Source organism: Varroa jacobsoni, unplaced genomic scaffold (genome assembly GCF_002532875.2).
Source record: "Varroa jacobsoni isolate VJ856 unplaced genomic scaffold, vjacob_1.0 scaffold_506, whole genome shotgun sequence".
Classification (NCBI taxonomy): domain Eukaryota; kingdom Metazoa; phylum Arthropoda; class Arachnida; order Mesostigmata; family Varroidae; genus Varroa; species Varroa jacobsoni.
In genome coordinates, this window is record NW_019213408.1 from 1 (window position 1) to 19718 (window position 19718).

Below are 19718 nucleotides of genomic sequence, written 5' to 3' on the forward strand. Positions count from 1 at the left end.
TACATCCTTCTAAATATGACAGTAATAATTTAATCTGGAATAATTTAGAAAGAAAATTCGTCATGCGAAACGGAAATATATTTCTGAAAATTTGTTCGCTTGAAATTTTCTGCAGTTTCGCTGCACTTTGCTTCTCGTTCGTGAGCTCCGGTCGAGGTCATCGTATATATTACTTTCAATACCTGGACAATAGGTGTATATATTAACACTAACGCAACGACTTCACGCGACAGTAAGTGTTTTTCTTATGCCATCACATCAAACCGCGTTCAGCACCCTATTTAACAGCAATATGATAAAGTAATTAACACCCATAATTCTACAGGTTGAATGATGTGGACCTAGACGTATGCTACGGAACCTTAAAAGACATTCATTTTATTTTCGGAGTGCCGCAGTTGTTCAGCGCCATTTAATATCTCTCTTATACTATTCGACATTTTACCAGGCTCTTTATAGAGCCACACGTAAAGCGCGCATCGTTGCACCTTCTCGCTTGAACCACAAGCCGCTCAAGCAAGCATGCATTTGTCCACTGAGCCTTAAAAAGCACCATATCCTAGATGATGTTCGAGGGTTTGCGAGAGTGTCACGACCACCCCCTCATGTAATCAGATCGAATTTAACATAGATGTCAGCGCCACTCTTGGCCATTGCTATTACTTGGGCAGCTCAGGGACACGGAGCGCGATTAGACTCAGTTGACTTTCAAGGGGCTTTCTACTGTGATGGCGCTTCGACGTAGTGGGCTTGTTTGCTTGACACGCGCATGCGCGTTAGCTTTATTCCACCGTATATCCTGACCCTTTACCAATACTGTCCCTTTCCTACTCTGCTAAAAATTTTTGAGAACACGCACATCCTAAGGGGGATGGTTGGGAGGAGAGCAGGTAGAGGAAATGGAACGAAAGGCCCTAGACTCATGACCTGACAGGCGAACCTGCGATAACGCCACCGCTATCGGCTTTAGAGGCCAGCGCGGTCCGAGGTCTATTGTCTTGATCTACTACCGCTACCACCTTCCACTAGAGTTACACCCAGGTTATGTACGTGTCGAAAGGGATTATGTGTATCAAGCGTCTGAGGGAAAATGCGTGTTTGAGTGCTAGTTGAAGCTGTTCAAGGTGTATGTTCCGTATACTTCGCATCCTACCGGACCTAACCTAGTTTGTTGGCATGTTTGGCAGCCAAATTGGAGAAAGGCTAAGGTTTCCTCGGTAACTGCATTCGGTGGTAACTGTGATGTCGTTCGTAAATCGTCACCCTTTACGGGCACCTCCGTCCTGCCTTCAGACGTTCCCTTGTTCCCTTTTGACTGATCTTAGACTGGGCAAGATAGAGGCTTCGTGTCTGTGTTTTTGCTTTGTCTCTCCGTTATCGCTCGTTCATTAGAAATGCTGCTAGACGAACCAAAAGAAATGCCTCAAAACGAGCATCGCCAACAGTATGGCAATCCACACAGACTGTACAAGCTCGAATTTTAAAGGAATGGCAGAATAAACAAAACGGTGCACTACCAAGTGGAACAGCATCTGTAGCAGTCGGACGCAACGAGTGGAGAACGACGTTCGAAACCTTGATATCAACTATTCCCATCACTATGTTGAGGCTGTAATAGGTTTTGTTAACTGTGAACGTTCGTGTGACACCAAATGCGAATGTACAATCGGGTGCAGCCACGAGGAGAGGGAGAATATTTGAGGTCGTCAGACGGCCACGCCAGGGTCATTGGTGCTGCCGCCAGCACGAACAACAGCGGAAGCACAAGAAATAGCAATAGCAGTCAATATAAACTATGCTATGCGTCATGGCCTCAGACAGGCCCCTGAAGCCTGCTGAATATCTTTTTCCAAGGGCTTTGCCAAGTCTCTCTAAGCTTTGGTAATAGTTGCGATAGCCGCCAATCTAACAGAACAAGTAGGTAAATCCTGATCATGTCTTCGCGCGCGCGTGTAGGCGTCGCATACGTAATCACCACATTATACGAAGAGAGTTTCCGTTCAGTATTGACAGTGCGCGGTTAACAAGTAAGACATAGGTGAGGCAGGCGGGAAGCAGGCTCAAGGCAAGATGAACGTGTCCGTTCGGCAAAGCGCTTGTCGAATACCCTCGTCACGTCAGAGCCAGTGGTCCTGGATAATCTATGCGAATATCAAGAGATAATGTTCGATGTCCAGCAATAACTGAGGTCACCGAGTTCGGATATTGATGCAAAAATCTGTGGGTCAGTTGGAGAAAAACGCAACCGGCGGAGAGACTGCTAAGCAGGTGTTTCGCTTCCGATGTCCTGTGTGAGCAACGACGATTACGTTGATGAAATTATTTAATAGTTGACAGTGGTTAGTAGTGTTCGCCAACGGTGCTAGCGACAGTAATGATAGCAACTGTTATTACGATAAATCAACAGTGCAAACCAATCGCAAGCTATAGAAAATTTCGCGCTGCACCTATACACAGTGGCGCATAATGTACATGCATTGTCAAACAGTGACTCCTCAACAAAGGAGTTGGGTAGTTCTCACTGGTAAATGGTGCTCATTATTAATGGTGACGGTAATGCTATCCTTATGGTATAAAAGGACACTCAATAAGGGGAGCAGGAAACCTCTTAAAAACTAGAGCGAATTAAATATTAACCATAGAACGCTTATGTTAAGTTGAATATAAAACCCGAAATCACCCGGATCCTCACCAGATATCAAGGTCTATCACAGAAAAAGCTAAAGGGAAGGTACGTACGTACGTATTGGCAAACTGTATAGAGAGACGACAAAATAGATGCATGGGTCTTGTGAGAGACTGCCTCATGTATGAAGTGAGTGCAGCCGCATAAACACTGGCGACTGTAGAAAGCCTCTTTTGACTTGTTCCCCTGTAAGTTAACTAATTTACCATCGACGCTACCTTTCTTTTTTGAGGGAACTTCATAATATTGACATGACTACATAACTTACGAAACAAAGCTCACAGTGTCAGAAGCGCTATCTATGACTGCTCTTCGCAGAACAACTCAATTGAAGATATATAGTTTTTAACCTCAGGTAGATATGTGGCCCTTGTGCAAGAGGACAACGCTGATGATTACCATACAACTCACTCACATTGTCCAGTCTCATACTACGCTTATTTGATTTTTCCTCATAGACATAGGCAACGTGCGATGTACCGCATCTGTATTGCTTACTAATACAAGGTAGCATACATTTGTTTCCTTCACATGCATCTTATGTATCTGGTGATCTAGTCGAATAAATATTACGAGTACGAGTTCAATTAAGCGCTTGATAATGGTGACACTTTGTGTGTAGTCAATATCATTACTTCCAGTATAATTACCGATATTATCGATACTTATCGTATCGATCTTCAGATAAGTCGTAAAGTGGCACCCTTGTTCCCAATGAGTACGTGTTCTCCGTATCGCGAACATTTATATATTCGATTTTAGCAAAAGCTTATGGTATTCGTTACATAACAGAACCGCTACATGCAAGTCTGTAAATTCAATGCACCTTCTCCATATGAATGACCTCGACCTGCATCTCCAGCAGTTACATAAAGATGATGGAATCTACTATCTCTAGACATTGATTCGGTAAGTTACGGCTGAACCAGAGCGATAAAGCGTTACGGCGGTAGGAAAAACTAGTACTGTGTGTCCTATGAATCATTGCGGCTACTGCCGCTTATCAGTGCCCTTAGGTGCAGAACTGACATTTTTGTTAATGATTGAGTGAGCAAATTCTAGCTGGCGCTATGCTAACCATGTCTTTCGATTTCAACACGTAGCGCACGCACAGCCCTCGTGGCTGTTTATTTCTCCAATTCGCCCCTAACTTCGCACGGTCCTGTTCGTGGTCCTTAGAAAGAAAACTTGAGGTTTGTCACAGTTAAATGCCATATTCGATTTATCAAACGTGACCATTGTATCACTTATAGTAACGACACTACAACGGCCCTGGTAAATATTGCTCATCATTAATTTCATAGTATTTCGTTGTACAGCCTTCTGTCATCTGCTAAGTTATTTTTGTAGGGTGCATTCAAAGAATATGTATTTAAGATACAAAAGACGAATTGATTATTAATAGTAGCTGATGATTTCGGCTGAAATAGGTTTAACCGTCGGGGTTGAACTTCGTAATCAGCTCCTACAAAACAGATTTTGCCCGTACATAGAAGTATTACCGGAAGTTCCGTTAAAAAAAAATCTATCTCGAATAGGATACGTTACGGTCAGATGGTATTGTAATTCGAAGACAGCGATCACTAGAAAAGAAATAGGTAAATTAATTAAGACAACTTTAAACAGATCCAATTTTAAGGACAATTTGTTTAGTACTCTCGATCAGCATGTGAAAATTACTACGATCTTTCCCAGCTTTAATTCGGGTTCGTTAGTGTTCATACGCAAACGAGACCGACTTTAAAATCCGTTTCTTCCCTGTAAAGAGAAATTAAGGAGTTCTTAAAAGGGCCTTAAGTTTGTTTTCCATACCTCAAACATCTGGTTTGGCACGTTTTTCAAGGCAAAAAACCTTAAACGGTAAAGCTTAGAGCAAAGGTCGGAAGATATGACGGTGCTTATTTAATGTTCGTGAAAAAGTTTTTTTTACTGACTACCTAACTCAGTACCTATAGCATATATATACAGCAATATAGCGTGACGACCGAGCTCGTCGATCCTCGTGTTAAGAAACGTCGACCAAGAGCTGTTAAGTTCCCTCAGACTCTAACAAAGCAGACGAAGGCACCATTCGAACGGAACGTTTTGGCAAAACGGCTTGTGGCTCCATGGCAGGAATTTCAATCCAAAGTTCCCTCCAAACGAGAATGTTGTTGGAGAGTTCCAAATATTTCGAAATATTGCGCGGGAATAGATCATTGCGGGAGTCGTAGAGGGATCGTAGAATTTTGTGATACCTAGAAGATAACTAGTAGGAATTGGTGACTCTGTTGGACACGTTGCACAGGACCAAATACTTCGTAAGCAAAAACCAGTGTACTAGATGAGAAGGACGGCAGGTTGCCGATGATATTGAAGTAGTATCGACGTAGAAACAGAATGAAAGGACTCCTTTTTCGTTGACATATAACAGCTGAAGCAACCGAATAAGCCGAATACGATCAGCTGGTCATTCCATACCTGCTTGCCATCAAAAACATACATTGAAAAAAAAAAACGCTATATTAATATATAGAACAATAAAACTTTCATCTATATCGCATAATAGTCGACATGCAAGAAAGCCACAAGCTAAATATGATCAAAAGGAAGCAAAAAGATCATCGTGTAATCAGTATACGATCCTTAAAGGAGTAACTGCATAAAGGCGCAATGCCCTAAATTTTATTGAGAGTGCAAATTTTTAGTGCTACTAACAATTTCTCGTGTCGGGACAATATACTGACGTACTTGCGTAGGCTATTACCATTCATTATCTAACTATATAAACTACTACTAACTATATAAGCTAGTATCATTAACTATATAAACTAATACCTACATCTTTTTTTTTCTACTATAATTTCTTAGCAAAACGATTCTCCAGTTTGCGTGAAAGATCCCGTCACGGTCTGCGACTTTGCCGTCGACTCAGGGCTTGCGTTCCTACCTTTGTTTTAAGCCTTCGACTTTGACGGGATACAGTGGATTTGCCTTTTGTGCCACCCAACAAGCGTCGATGAATTCTACTGCATTTGTTATAACTTAAATAAGTTACATGTAAAACCATTTAGCTTCGCTAGATTGCGCATATTAACTAGTTGTTATAGTGGCTTGGATAAGTGACTAAATTGAGCCTAATAGAATAAAATGCACTGAAAAAAGGCAAGTTTATAACACATTTACAGATTACGTCACTATTTTTCTGAAAAGTTTTTTTTTTCACGCTTTTAACGGAGTAGCGTGAATTCCCAGTAAGTTGTAATGAGTTCGAACGAAACAGATTATGCCCTCTTTTATGGATAAGATTATGCTGAGTCGAGGGCTATATTCGCATATGAAATCAAGTACGTCCTAGAAAGTTATTATGACTAAAACACACGACAGTATGCTCAGCTCAATCCAAATGAGTTTCATTATATTTCGATTCCGTGACACAAACAATGTCTATTGCGCAGGTGGGCCATGTCTACGTATTTAGTTTTAAGAATACGCTGAAAAGTCTGTTGGATGACGCAATAAAAACACATCACATTGGCAATAATAGATCCAATGTATACCATAGATACTTAACCCTTATTCATGCAAAAATAATGCTATGGACTCCTGTTATCACTCAACTGGCGTGTTTTGCAGAAGCGCTGCTTACACACCGTAGATGTCAAAGCATCAAGAGGTGAACCTGCCCTCTTGTTTTGTTCCGGAAAAGGTTTCTGACGGTCCTACGATCGTTTTGAGAAAATTACAGTTAATCGGAGTCCCTTACAGTGTTTCCGTTCCGAAAACATCGAACAACTTTAAAATACCTGGGAGCGTGAAATGTTGGTGCTTCACTGCGCGCCCCTTGACGAAGGGTGGCGTTCGAAGTTGCTACAAAGTAAACTAGACAGATTCGATGTCAGCAAGCCCCTAAGACTCACCGACTGCCTGCCGGTGCTTTGCCTGGGAGGGGGTAAGATGCAAGCCTCCCAACTTACGGGACGCATGAAAATAGATTTCGATAAAGCGGTTTTACCTTTCACACAAAGCTGGAGAATTCGGGGCACGGTCGATGGTGGGCGCAATGGGCAGTTCACTGCTTGTACGATGCGCCCAGTAATAGTAAGAATAAGAGCGGAATATAGTGCAAGCAATCGGTCCACTTCTCAAACAGTGGAGGTAGCCATTCTGACGTTTATGTTGCGTCAACAGGGAGATGGATAGAGCGCAATTTGTGTTACAGAAATACGCTTTTACCTAGTGCTACTATAGTTGAATATAAATGCAAAGATCCATGGCTGCGAATTCTGATCGGCGTAGTAAGGGTCACATCATGACAGAAGCCGACAGTCGAAAGTTCCAGAAATGTTTAAAACAAACTGTAATTACATTAAGGATAATCAAATGTCACTTTATTTAATAAGTAATATGTCAGTACAAGAATTCGCGACTGACAGGCCGAAGTTACGAGCAGCTCAGCTACCGCAATAAAAACTCAAGGCCGACGGTAAAATAATACCTTGAGGCTACACTGTGATAGGCAGCAGCGAATGAAAATAAAGCCTCATTCGACCTCGACTATTCCTTAAATATCTCTGTTTTTTCTAACATAAACATGGAAAAATGGGATAAACATGGAAACGACACACATTTGACAGTTAGCGACAATTTTTCATAGGAAATATTGTTCTAAGTTCAATTCTGAGTATAATCATTCTTCGTTTTACTTGACAAAACCTTGAGTTCCGAACTAGATAGACTACGAACAAAAGATAAAGGTCTTCCTACTGATACCGTCTGCGCTACGGTAAATCGTCTAGATACTATGCACTACGCAGAAAGGCCGCAAGACAGCAGCACGACTGTACAAAAATACACCGAATGGATCAATAAAAGAAAAACCGATAAGGAGAAAGTAAGCAAAACATAAAGAACACCAATAAATCGAGAATGGAAGTGCACACACGGCATACAGAGATATTATACATGACACGCCACCCACCCTGTAGGCGACAGAAATAACGCTGACAGTAGCGTTTTGACGATCAGGACCAGGATCGTCTGCAGTCGCAGGAGTGGAGTAACTGCCTAGGTTAGCAAGACTGTAGCAGAATGATTGGACTCGGCCAACCCCGGCCTAACTTCGGAGAAGGTCGGTTTCTGTTTTCCTATACCCATGATACACTTCAAGTGAAGTATTTCCAATTGCTGCCACTCAATGTAGTAACGCACATCTTTGACTATCGTGATCTATTACATAACAGTCCGATCAGGCGGCAAAGACGAGCAAGGCCCAAGAGACTTCTTACGTGCTATGAATGAAGATAAGCTTCCCCAGTGTATACAGCGAAAGCATAACTACGTTATTAAGGTTGACAAAACAAATATGTTATCAGCATGGTTACGGTCAACAGAAATGAGCGCATTAGCGTAATATGCTTCTATAAAAAAAACTAAGGACATAAGTACTTCATAGGGCATTTGTCACCGCGTTGTATTAGGCGCATCGTTGTATATTAATTCGTTTTTTGTTCGGACGCTGTGAATACCAATTAGAAGTTAGACTTGCCTCGACGTGTTAGTCCTACCATTAAATATCTCGTAATTTCTTGTCACTCAAGTGAACTTACATGTTTGCAAAGGAGGCGCATAAAGGTCGCTACGGCTCAAGTTTACGGGGAAATTCCTCGTGCCCAACCTGAATCGTTGGACTAGTCAGCGCGTTTGGTGCGCGGGCGTTCATGCATTTTTGTCCTTGTTTTCGACCTCGCTACCTTTTGACAGGAAACAGCCCGACATTTCCGCTTATTATTGAAGAGTTACTTTGGTTTGTCGCGATATCGTATCGCGTTGATTGAGTGCGTGGAAGCAGAGCAATAGTCCATTTGATGGCCTTGTGTCGCATGCGGGCGTAGAGACGCATATAGGGACGGCCAAGTACCATTCCCGATGCGCTACTGACGACCCAAAAACGAGGAATGGGGTTAAGACAATTGCTAGATTAGCTTTTCAACACTTCGGGTTCTGTAAACACGGTAGTAGGATTTTTGCGAACATATGCATTCAGTAGAGTAAAAAGAAATACGAACTTCAATTAGAAAAAGATCATCATCTTGTAATAAACATACCGATTATTGCGGGGCATTTGAGAAGCGTAGTGCTGTTATGACGTGTGGCTACCATTATATATTTATAGCGTTCTGCTCGATGATTACGTTATATAGTACGCCTGCTTTTAATTAGTTGCATACAGCCAGTGCTTTGGCGGCTCGTACAATTTCGTAACGAGGTTCTATGTAAATCGTCATAGAAAAGGCGAACTTTTGCAACTCGTCGATCCTGTGATATTGATTCTAGTCGTAACTGGTTATGCCAGCTTTTACATGTGGATTTCATGTTTGGCATTCGACAATACTCGTTTGAAAGTTCTCTTTGTCATTTCGTATGCACACAAATCGGCATTAAAGTCACGTTACAGGTACAAATAAAACAGATCATTACCGAAAAGGGTTCCACGTAATCTGTGCTGTTCCGTTTCGAACGAGAACAGTGCCGTAGTAGAACCTCACATGGATGACGAAACCCCGTTAAAACTTAGCAACTTGGTATAATCCAACTTAGCGCGATCATTATCAGTTTACGCTGACTCATGGCCAAATCCGCGAACATACTCTGCTTATTCTTATGATTACTCAAGCACATATATATATTACAATTTAGGCTATCCGCTTGCAGGTGAACGTGTGTTCTTTCTGTGGGTGCCAGAAAAAGTTGACTGAGCAATTTTTGAGAGGATTACCGAGCTTCTGTACTTTGACTATTGAGTAATAGCGGTTGCATACCGTGTCACGCATAATTCGAGTTTGTTGACTTGGGATCCATGCGTTTGGACCGATCAACATAATAGGAACTGTAAAAGAAGTTAAAAATGGGTCAAATGTTTCTTGGCTGGCACCGGGTAGGCCGTCTGAGGCTATTAACGACAAATGCTTGAATAATAGTTATTTTGATCAGATTTCGAAAAAAGTACTCAGCTCAATGTAGATTTTATAGCTAATGGAACTATAAGTTTGCTGTTAACATATTGTTCGTTTTCCTCCTGGCAGTATCGGGTAGATGCATTGAAAATAGGTATGTCAATCTATCACTCCATGAACGCCAAAGTATTTTGTGAAGTTCGGGACTGACATGACAACGTGCGCCTATATATTGATAATTTTAAGGTTTTAGAGGGGTTTTGGGGTGATACAACGTCGTTTGCCGAGCTGATGTTCGCCAGAAGATGAAGGTCTTTGCCACAATTTAATCGGAACGTTGTCGGAAATTGTATCCCTACAAGACACCATTTTTTGTTGATCTTGTGATGGCGTTTCAGGTGAATTGATTCGTTTGATCCTGGAAGTGGCCTATCTGTTTTTTGCGTATCTTAGAGATCTTTTTTGGTATTTGTGCGTTTTAAGCCAAAGTGATAAACTCTGCTATTAACATGTTATCTACCCAAATAAGCATTTAACACGTATGTAAAGACGATACAAGTCTTCCCAAGGCGTGGTTTTTGAAACAGCGATTAGTTTTTAAGATGTTCCCCGTGTATTTATTGGGGTATTTAGGTAACATTTTACAGAAGGTCTGAAGTGTTAGGCGAGCAAGCTATTGTATCAGTTAACGAGAGGCATTCTAGTTTGAAACCGTTATGGTACTGAGATGATATATAACCGTGTCATTAGTTTCGTGACCCTGTTTTCTTTTCCAGAATTGCATTTGCATCATGTAAATATTTATCTGGACCACCATGAATGATCCAGCTGCTCCCTCGATTTTGAGTGTATATAAGAACGTATGTGCTAACGAAAATAACGATCCAAAGCTAGAAGATTCTATCTCGCGAACAAGAACAGACACATCGATAGTAAACCTATAAACATGCTTAATGGAATAAATATGGATAAAGGACGCCGCTCCTTTAGTTCACAATCCAGCCTCATTAGGCCTAACGATTTGTAACGAACTAAACTACCAAAACTATATGCATTATAACTTAGGGATTTCAAACATAAAATACGTGGCCCTCGTTAATGTTAAAGTTTGGTTACATCAACGCATTATCTTCTTGCGAGCTTCTGTGTTGTTCTCTGCGCAGTTAGCCTCTGGATTATCTACGGTCCCTAAGCCTGTTAACCTCGGGTAAAGATTACTCTAACCTAGGTTGACATTGTCTAGTCTGGTCTGATTAATGGACTTAAGCTACATTCACCATAAAGTAGAATCTCCTAACGGCCGCATATATGTTGGCCCGTGAGCAACCAATAACAATTTTATTGCTCTCAGAGATATGTAGTTGCTATTATACGCTACGACGTTACACAGGTTAAGGCTGGAGCCCCTTTGCGCACATGTCCCAGTTGGTTTCTGCTCGTACTACAGTTTGCCTGTTTGGCGAGTCTTTCGATTGGCCGCTTGTAAGTCCTGTAGACGAGGCAGTTCGCAAAGCTGGTCCTTCTGTCTCGAACATATTGACGCTGTCGTTCCAATTGCCGTCTTGCCCTTTGATAACACCACTTACCCCCCGCCATCATGGATACGTTAAGTTTGGGCGTTGTTGCTGACTAAAATTGAAACGTTCAGATAGATACCTCGTAGACAGAAGGCTTTTTACCAAAGACTGGTTTAGGGGTCTATAGATTGTCGCAAGCAGTACGACACAGACACGGCTGCTAGGTGCTCGACTTTTTGACCAATAGTAATTTCGGTTGTCCTGTATGAGCCTGACGGTTTTGGATGAAAATCCGCAGACAGTTCTCATGGAACTAATCTATCATAGTTAAAAATTCGATAGCCCTAGAGCAGCGTTACTATTTGTGGTAAACATGTTGGTGTGAATTTTCTGCTGGAAGATTTGAAGAACATACAGGTTGACATTACTGAATTAAAGATGAGATAAGATTGAAAACGCTACCTGTTTTCCTAGATGATTTTACCATGGTGATATGAAAGGGCTATTGAGAAACGAGACCTCGTTAGCAGGTTAACGGAACTTGTTTATATTTGTTGATGAGACAATGGACGTTTGCTAAGGCCAGTAATGATGGTCCTCATGGTAAGTCATTGCTGTCGTCTATGTAAGCACTTTTCTGCGCTCGCTATTATATATATATACTAGAATAGATAAAAACTTTATTTGGACTTTACGTTGTTCTTACCTGTTCCATAATGCAAAAGTAAGATTCCGTTATTTTTCGAAAGTGCACTATATTCTAAAGTTGCACGTAGATTAACGTTGGTGTATAACAGTGTAGCGGACCAAACTATCTATACATACCCCTCGTTGATACTAGTGTAATATGCTGAATAATTGTGACTTGTAAGAACCAGATGATTTTCACTGTTAACCTAAAAACGTATTTCTCAATTCGTGATTTTTGGATCTTCTTTCTACCATAGGCGTTGATACGGTCGTTTAGGATTGGTTTGAGGTCAGGGAGCTCAATGCGAGCTTTTGGAAGAAGCCAAGCGAGAAAAACAATTATGATTACCATCATCGGCTTTCCTATGACTCGGATCTTCATTGAAGGATGTGTCCACATCTACATGTAAATCTATAGTGTTCCTGTGTCTTTTTAGTTACCTTTAACTGTAGTGTCGCAGAGATACTCTCCACTCGTTTATTAGCAAGGTACGATACAAAGCTAATGATATATATCTGCAACGCATATATATCATTAGCTCTGTGATTATGCACGTGGTGCAAGGCTGCAGCGTTGATACCGTGCACGATGATCATATTCAATAAAGCAAAAAGCACGAGATGATCTTTTGATGTTCGTTTCAGTTTTACCTTTTACACCTTTCGTTCCTTGAAAATAACAGATGCTTTCTATTTTTATTTTTTTTCTTTATTACTATTATTAGAATAGTGCCGTGAGAGCAGCGTAATAACGATCGGCCAACTTTCTATCATGCGTACTAACACGGACAAACGACAATTACAGTTGATAATCCAACGAACAAGTGTTCCCAGTATATTAAAAACATATCACAGTGTGAGCCATTTTCGTGTCGACGTAATGCTTGTTATTGCCGTCACAAGTTCTGCCGAACTTGGACTGCTAAGGTACCAAAAACAAATGTACATACATACTCACATGCTGCGTTGTAGCGGTATAACAGAAGGAAGAAGTATTGTGTGTTTTATCCGTTCAGCGTTTAATAACAGCAGATGTTCTCTACTCACTTGCACAATATCGAAATACTTTAAGGATCTATTCCGTTTAGCAATCTCTGTTCACTGTAGAAATTCAAAAGAAAGCATTTGTTTCATTTTTTCGCTTCTGCTTCGCAGATAATAGATATATGCTTGACAGTTTTATAATGGACACTCTCTAAGTGGTTTTATCCATGTTTGGCCCCCATTTAAAAGGGATTAAATCATGAACCGCCTTTGCATGAGTAGACATAACTAGAGCTTTTACAAGTATTCTAGAGTCATATCGTATCCGAGACGTCTATAATATCCGCGGGAGATAAACGAAATAAAATTCTGTCAGTGTGTAAATTTCACATGCAATGTTTTTTTAATTTCAAAAGTTTTGGAAGGGTATTGGGTCATTTGCATGCGGGGCTTGTTACTTCCTGTCGGGGTTTAGCAGGTGTTCACTTCGGTAGTTTTTTTGTTTGAGAAGGTTCTAGACTGGCAAAGGCATGACAAGCTTCATGTCATGCCTGAAACTCACAAGGATCAGCTCCAACTGACCAAGAGCCTTCAGAAATAGCTTTGTTCGTAAACCTTGTACTTGCCCAGACTTGTTTCTTATGTTTTTTGTAGAATAGTTCAGAAAGATATGCGGTATTCTAGTTAAAGTTCTAAGAATATACGCAAAAAGTAAATATAGTCGATGTTTTATATATTATTATTATAATATTATATCAGTATTATTATTATTATTATGATTATTATTATTATTATTATTATTATTATTATTATTACACGTTAAGAACGTACGGCGAAACCGATGCAAAGAACTCTTTAGGAGGTTATTTACTCAGGCAACAAATCGTCACACTTCGAGGTTAGGCCTTTCGCAGTCACAGCTTCGAGCGCATTACCATCGTTGCATAATTATCACATATACATGCAAGCCTATATGCATGAAATATCCAGGTTTAATACAAGGCGTCCTCCGCCTTAGCAAGATTGACTCAAAGCGGTTCCTGCTTACTGGTCATCGCTTCCTAAAGCCATTGCTACAGGCCGCTATAGCATAGACACTTCATAGCGTTGCGGTTTATGTGAGCTGAGTGCGTTGCGGGCGTATAACATAACTACGTTCATTTGGCTAGAGCGGATAGTACGAGGCAAACCGGATAAAGCCGCGGAAGTGACCTATCTTGAAAAGAAGGCAGAGCCTTCGCTCAAAATTAGTCTAGGTACACTGGCGAAGAACACATTCGTTTCGAGAAAATCTTGTGAAGGTTTGCTCGTACAGTGGACGATCAGATAATAACTAGGCCTGCTGTGAGCAGGCCAAAGGTGAGTGAAACTGAGACACGCAATGCAAAATGTTCGCCGTTATCCACTGAAGGAATTCGGCCGAATCAGTTAATTTTTGCCTAGTAGAGTCGCAGTTACCAAAATCTGTTGATAACCCGTACGAACCTAATTAACTTACTGGAGCAGGCATGGCACATAGAGTAACGGCACCAGTCGATAAAACTGTGCGGCTATTTGTGATGGCCTTGACTTGAATCGGCCGTAACACAGGGTACCGGCAAAACTATTACTTGATGCAACCTTATAACATCCTATGTAAGAGGAGTCCTGTTGTTTTAATGCATATTCAACTCAATTGATTGTAGCAGATCATGATTATCATGCTAATAGCGATCATCTGTGTTGCAATGAACTCTTAGCCAACACTCCGCTTATGTCTTCGTTCAGTTGGACAGTGAGGGATGAGGTTGCTGGTTTAGTCGAGCATATGAGAGCTTGACCTTGGCAGACTAATGAAATGAGGCTTGGTTAAAAACAAATGTCTCCCTCAGATCGAAGCACTACAAGCAGCCTACTTTCTCGGAGGGGGAAAACTTTAGAAAAATTTTGCGCGAATGATATTAAACGAATTGATAGGACGATTTAAATCATGTCCTAAGAACCATAATAGGCTACAGTATAAACGTAGATTTTTTGTGGGCAACACCGTACCGCTATCGCATGGGCTGATCATTGCCAGCTGATTGACTTCGATCGAGGTTAAATTGGGCACAGTTAACTATTTCGTTAAATAACACCTGGTTTGCAATGGACTCTATTATGGGTTGCTCTCGGTCTTCCTAAGTTTTGTTGTAACTTTGCCGTCTTCGAATGGTATCGCAACTTAAGAATCTCGGTTCTGCTCAATATACAGATCGCAGCGCTGGGGGCCGTAATGACAAAGTTGAAAAATCAAATAACGGGATGTTCTAATGGACTCAACTCGAGGCTGTAAGCGAAACTGCTATAAAATATATATAATAGCCCACTTGTGAACTTGAACAGCATTTTTTATTCAAAGGAAAATAGCGGTTTAAATTCATTGAGAACTTACCAGTATTATACTTCACCACTTATAGGTATCTAGACGGAAGCTCGAAAAAGACAAGATGACCATTATTGCATTCTGATTCTTATTATCTGTATAGGCCTGGGTTCCCTATTGTATCGCTGACACAGACATAATATATAGTTGTTGATACAGTCTAATATTATAGAAAATACTGCTTGCGACTGATATGTTTTGGATACGAAAACCCTCCAGGTGACAACTTTAGCCCTTTCTTTCAACGTTCCCTTGCCGTTTTCAACGGCTCAGATACAGACAGATTCGGCTTTTCATGTCGACACAGGGATTCACTGAATTTATCCTCTAACATGCATCTTCGTTCGCAGACTCGGAGGCACGTCGTCAAACTGACTTTGACGATGCTATTGGTACCCCACGCCCGCTAAACTTCGATATGCTTCGTTTGTGTGGCCATTTCGTTCTTTGGCTCTGTGTCGACCGAAGGTGATTGGCCAATAATTGTCAACAATCATAGTAACATATAATAAACCTCTCTAACCTATTTTTAGCTAAATGGTTAGGCTGAAGAGTGTTTTTAGAAGGTTGTCGCACACAGTAAGTTAATCCTTGTTGCTTTTATATTAAAATAATAGCTTTTTCTATTCCGTCTTTCGAGGGATCGTTAAAGACAATGTTGACATCTTTCATTAATATAAAGCGGGCTGATTGGGAAACTTCGAAGTGATTTCGTCAATGGCTTCTATTGTATCTTCGAACATTACATTCATTTGGCCAAGCCACGGGGAAGGTCTTATTTCTGATTATTTTGGGACTTGCTCCGTTGTAACGCCGCCTTATAAAAATCAACCATAAATTCGAGGTTGGTAATAACTAGACCGTGTTCCATTGTACGTATTATTAGAAAGACGAAGTCGAAGTAGATTTACCGTACCGCTTTCACAGCGACCGATCTTCCTTTTAGTTAGTTAAGGTAGACGGTGTAACAATAAACGTGTATCGAAAGGAGCAACTTCACCAAACATACTTTGAAGTCCCGTTCGAAGTCCTTCAACAGGGTTTCCCATGTGTGCCTGATTTTAAAATTGCACAAGATTTCAACCTAGATAAATAGTTACCTTAGAGGCCGTGAATTGATGTCCGGTAAGTGGACTCTCTTCTATTTTGTATATTTATCCTGGAACCCAAACTATGTTATTCGAGATCGTTGACGATAAATCGGGTAGCGATTATTTCAAACGATAACAAGTAGTCCTCGTGACAGTCTTGTAGGCAGAGAAATTTTACAGCGTCTCATTGATGTTTTAGACAGTGGGCTATATATATATATATATACTTATTATAACGATGTTCTCTATACCTAAATGCCTCTTTCTGTTATTATCATATCAACGACATTTTGCAAACACTCAGAATGGTGCTCCCGTTCGGGGTTGTTATGATTTAGCAATTAACGTTGATATGAGTCTTCCGATTTACACATTTCGTACGGAGTACTATGTTGTGCTGTTTCCCGTTTTCAAAACCTTCGGAAGATAAATGCAATCAAGATCGCTTGTACGGAGCGAGTCAACAATATTTGCGTCTAGGGGTCGGGTTGTACTTATGTCTTATAAGTTTAGCATTTTTGTTGTTGGCTCTTTTGGCTTTAAATAGAGATGTATTTGTTATGTGTTACTTATTATCTAACTTCTTTTGCATTACAAATTTCTATGCAAATTCTAGAGCTACGCGTACATAATTGAATAATTTCGATATCTTTGCGGAAGCTAAATAATTGGCATATATAAATAACTCTTTAAATACAATTGAAAACAATTTTTCACAGTTTGTCGCTGCGTTGCCAACTTTTTCAGGAGGATATTTCATCATTTTATAGCACGGTAAATGAATCTACGAGATTTACGTATGAAGTAGGTACGCGATTACAAGAATCCATTTCAACCTATTTCTTGCAAATTTTAAGCAAATTCTTACCTGGGTAACAAACAAGTCAATCTCCCATTCATTACCCCGTTTCTTTTTCGTGCTGCTTCCCATCGTTCGTGTTGACCTTTCTCTAATGAATCTTAGAAAGCTCGACAATTTTGCAGCATTTTAGTTTATAGAACTGTCGTGGCGTTACGGAGACCAGCGAACTCTAGCTCAGTAAAGGTATCAAAATCGATGTACAAAAGTACATTGCCATTTACAAAGTACAGACAGCTTAGTCTACAACCGACACGTGATATGAGTTAGCCATTCATATATGTTGATTCGAAAGGAAGCTCAGCATGAACGTCATGCCACCCCACCTCAAGTGAAACGTATCAGGGACTAGGCCGTCTAGACAGTATCGCAGTACCGCAACGCCACAGAAACTGCACGGTAACTCGTGGTGAAGAACGCTTTCCTCCACCAGTTTTAGGCCACTCTTTAGCGAGTGTGTGCCAAGTCGGCCTAGATGAGCTATGCTGTTTGCGCGGAGACTTCTACCCTTAGCATTCGATGCTTATAAAGGAAAGCGATCACACTGCCTTATTATTCAGACAGTTCTCGTCATCGTATACCTTTCCGCGTTCTGGTAGGTTCTTCTGTTCGCCGTTATGTTGGTTAAGATGAACCATCTTCATTTCCCTTTCTATTTGTTTGAGATCATTGCTTTCGCTAGCGGCTAGCTCTCTAGCCTAATAGCTCGGTAGCACGGACCACTTATTTAGCAGTCTAGTCCATGTTTAGCCAGCTACTAGCACCCGCACTGTTATAACATTACGGTACTAGATTAAGCTATAACGCTGCACACCATGCAGATGTACCGACGGTGGCTTATTTTTCTAGCCCTATTCTCTGGCACTCCTTTTATTTATCCCTCCTCTTAGAGAATTCCTCTTAAGGGAATAGATAAACCAATGTAAGCAGTGTGGGGAAAAATAGAAAGTGGAGAGAAGGAGTGAGGCTTCAGCGGAACCTCAGTTCGCTCCATCCTTCCGCTATTTTAGAGCTTTAACGCCACGCCAGCGCTAAGTGTCCACTTGGGGCCTTCGGGAGCACAAAACAACAATGAACGACTTACGTACCACGGCCAAGGTCTTAGCTTTTGCGGTAGCGTCAGTAACAACAACAGTAACACAAACAAAAATGACTTCACCTTCAAGAGAGAAAACACCCGTCGAGGACACTTGGAAACACGCCTATAATAAGCAATTCCTTTCTGAGCTAAACCTGCCGCTTTTACTGCTATTAAATCTCTTAGATTCGCTGTCTAGGAGATACCATTTAGCGACGGTAAGACCAAGCTATCTAGCCATTTGCCCGTGCCCTTTGGGTCTCGAAATATTCCATTTCGCTGAGTTCCTCTTTGCAACGGGCGCCTCCACGGGCCCCGCTTCAGACGTGCCCGTGTTGATCTGATCCACGAATAAAAGAAGTTCTGCTAGTTGCTTGTCTGCTGCCTCAACCTAGCTGTCTTCGTCAGAACGAAACCATGTCTCCATGTTCGTGTTAAGAGTCTGTTCACATTAGTCGATAGCGTTTTCTTGATACGTTTACCGAAGCTATGACGATTGCCTGATCGTTGTTGCTGTGGTCATTCTCGAGGTCTTCATGTGGCCACTGCTGACGTTGCATGATACGCCTACTGTGAGAACAGCGAGTTCTAGCGAAGCAGTGGATGTGGAAAGTGAACACGGCGTTCAATAAATGACCAGCGAGACCAGAAGGAGGATCAAATAATGAAGTCGACTCAGATAACCTGTACGTGAATGTACGCTCATAGTATATGCTCGTGGATATTTCAGGATGTCGTACAACAAAATGTGAAAGCATGTGTTCTTATTACAGAAGCTGAAACACGTGCATATATAAAATTTTATTGTACTACGCTATGAGGTGGTATTAATTGATATAAGGTGCATGCACTTAGAAAGACCAAACGATCGTCGTCGAGCAAACTAGAGCCAATTTTTTGTTGGAACAATATATGTTAGTGGGAACTGGCATTTTTTTAGATTCAAACGGTTCATAGATTTCAATGTACTGCGCTTTCTTTGACTGAGTTCTACAAATCTCGACATCGTACTTTGGAAATATGTGCTTCGGTCTTTTAGCGAGCAAGATGTCTATGTCCATATTTGGACCTATTAGAGCTCCTTAAATAGTTCGATTAGTTTATATTTAAGAGCAAGTTGCATACTACTTTTGTATCTTAGCAGTTCGTTGTATCGATACGCTGATCATACGGCAAAGTTTGAAGTCCAAGACACTGAGTCATAAGTATTTGCCGAATCTTTTTGGCGCACGCGACAATGCGCCATCTTATCGTGGCCATGGTCGTAACTTAAACCCTCCGAAAGTGGACAAACAGGTATGATTTCTTTGTTAGAAATACCGAAAACCATATGAGATGTGAACTTAGATTATCCGCGTGGTAACCCGTCCTGGACTTAAGCCAAACTGAAGGTGCTGCTTTTAGCTAATTTTAGCGTGCTTAGATTGCATGTTTCACCGGAATATTTTAGTAGATTTTATAAATATTAACAAAG

At 41.0% G+C, this 19718-nt stretch overlaps 1 long non-coding RNA gene across 5 annotated transcripts in view; it reads left to right on the plus strand.

Annotated features, from left to right (window-relative positions):
• The first annotated feature begins 42 nt into the window (after window positions 1-42).
• The window catches only part of LOC111261002 (uncharacterized), a 40300-nt gene continuing 20624 nt past the window's right edge, over window positions 43-19718 (plus strand). Inside the window, exons 1-2 of one of the 5 annotated variants that reach the window (XR_015311316.1) lie at window positions 43-2731; window positions 12086-12234. This is a non-coding gene — a long non-coding RNA (uncharacterized LOC111261002). Of the gene's footprint in view, window positions 2732-11298; window positions 11742-12085; window positions 12235-13927; window positions 14172-15566; window positions 15685-19718 lie in introns of those variants that run through there. The other 4 variants (XR_015311315.1, XR_015311318.1, XR_002680705.1 and 1 more) reach the window with 4 other exon arrangements.